Genomic DNA, 2,500 nt, shown 5'->3' on the forward strand with positions numbered 1-2,500 from the left:
ATTGAACTGAGTTCATCGACACCGACACCTTCCTCCCCTCGCCGCATTTGTTTATGTCGCAAATCGAGTGCCGAAGCACTCTGCATTGCGCCGCGGCACCCGATTTGCTACTACTCGAGCATTGAGGTGAGTATATTTCGGCCACCGGCATCTCTTCCCCCCGCTCGCCGCGCTCGCTTTTCACAAACGGAGCTTCCAAGAGCTTTGCATCGCCCCCGACACCCGATCTGCTTATTACTGCAAGCATTGAAGAGGGTTCATCGATACCGGCACCTTCCCCCCGCTCGGCGCTTTCGAAATACATCTACTTGCGCGTACTAGTGGGTTCCGACACCGGCACCTTCCCCCCATCGCCGCCCTCGCTTTTCACAAATCGAATGCCAAAGCACTTTGCATCACGCCCAGTCCCCCGGCCTGCTTATTACTCGCGCATTGATCTGAGTTCATCGACACCGACACCTTCCTCCCCTCACAGCATTTGTTTATGTCGCAAATCAAGTGCCGAAGCACAATTTCTCGATACCGACGGGCTCCTATCCCTCCCTTTGATTGATCTGAGCGGTTACTGACATCGTTTCAGTGGACTAGAGGCAACACCGATCCCACATGACCCCCCCTTCGTGGTGTTCATCACCCCCCCAGCTGGGCGAAGAACACCTCCTAAATCCATCTTAAATCCGTTTTCAATTGCTTATAATTGTTTGTTAGGGACATTCGAGGCAGCAAATGTCGTATATAAGCAATTGGGGGAAGGGGTAGGGACTACTGGGGGCAGGGGAGGCGGTCTCTGCAAGGGGGTCATTTTGCAGAGAACCACTACTCCCCTATAGAGCATATTGGAGAAAACTGGGAAGGGCAGGGGGAAACATGGGATTTCCGAGGAGGGGCAAACGCCATAACTAATTGTACATTTGGTATAAAATCGAGATTTTTTGCAGGGACACTCAGAATAATGTCAGGCACCTTGTGGAAAAAGGCCAGATTTAATTTCGACCCAGAAGTATTTGTTTTTATTTTCCAAAAGGGGCAGAATGTCGAAAATCGAAAATGACAAACCGCTTGATGTTTCGGACTGCTACCACTTGCAAAATTTCCTTAAAATAGAGACTTATTTATGGTCAAATTATAGTGCGGGCAAAGTTGAACAGAATGCGGCCTTGACATGGCATTTGCACTCTAGGCAAGGCCATGTCGCGTTCTTGGCTTTGGAAATTTCCAACTCCGTTTCACTTGTAAAAGTGTATATCTTTTATGGTTCAGAACTGTAAGCAATGATTTTAGAGAAATTTAGAAGTTGATTTCAGGTCATTTGGATGAGTTTTCGATTTGATATGATATTTCTCGTTTTTGAGATGTAGAAAATCAAAATAAACTGAAAACTCGACCAAATGACGATATGTCAATCTTAAAATGTCCTAAAAATCGTCCCCTATAGGTTTGCAACATAAAATGCAGGGGGATATTTGAAATAAAATTGAGTTTTCGAGGTTTGGCATTCGTTGGCATGCTAGCGTGCAGCCATATTAGCCTCGCCAGGCAGGGGAATTAGCCTCGCCAGGCAGGGGAATTAGCCTCGCCAGGCGTGTTGTCTCCGTGTTGTCCGTGTGTTGTCTCCGTGTTGTCTGTGTGTTGTCTCACACGCTATTAGCCTCGCCAGGCGGGGAGATTAGCCTCGCCAGGCAGGGAGATTAGCCTCGCCAGGCAGGGATATTAGCCTCGCTAGGCATGGATATTAGCCTCGCTAGCCCATTCTGCCTGCATTCCTGCGGGCATATTAGCCTCGCTAGGCAGGGATATTAGCCTCGCTAGCCCATTCTGCCTGCATTCCTGCGGGCATATTAGCCTCGCTAGGCAGGGATATTAGCCTCGCTAGCCCATTCTGCCTGCATTCCTGCGGGCATATTAGCCTCGCTAGGCAGGGATATTAGCCTCGCTAGCCAATTCAGCCTGCATTCCTGCATGGATATTAGCCTCGCCAGGCAGGAATACTAGCCTCGCTAGCCCATTCAGCCTTCATTCCTGCAGGCAAATTAGCCTCGCCAGGCAGGGATATTAGCCTCGCCAAGGCATATGGTATGCCTTTCAAGGCCGAGCAAGTGCCATGCCGAGCAAGTGCCATGCCTTTCAAGGCCAAGCAAGTGCCATGCCGAGCAAGTGCCATGCCGAGCAAGGCCGAGCAAGTGCCATGCCGAGCAAGGCCGAGCAAGTGCCATGCCGAGCAAGGCCGAGCAAGTGCCATGCCGAGCAAGGCAAGGCAGCAAGGCCAGGCAAGCCAAAGCACAAGGCAAGGACAAGCAAGGGCAGTGTCAAGCAAGCAAGGCCAGGCAAGCCACAACGAGGGCAGTGCCAGGAAAGGGAAAGACGAGGCCGGGCAAGGCCAAGCAAGGGCAAGGCAGGGGCAACAAATGCCGATGCCGAGCAAGGCAAGGGCAAGGCAGCGGCAACCAAGGCCAAGGCAGGGGCAACAAATGCCAATGGAAGGCAAGGCGATGCCAATGCC

This window comes from Argentina anserina, unplaced genomic scaffold (genome assembly GCF_933775445.1).
Source record: "Argentina anserina unplaced genomic scaffold, drPotAnse1.1, whole genome shotgun sequence".
Lineage (NCBI taxonomy): Eukaryota > Viridiplantae > Streptophyta > Magnoliopsida > Rosales > Rosaceae > Argentina > Argentina anserina.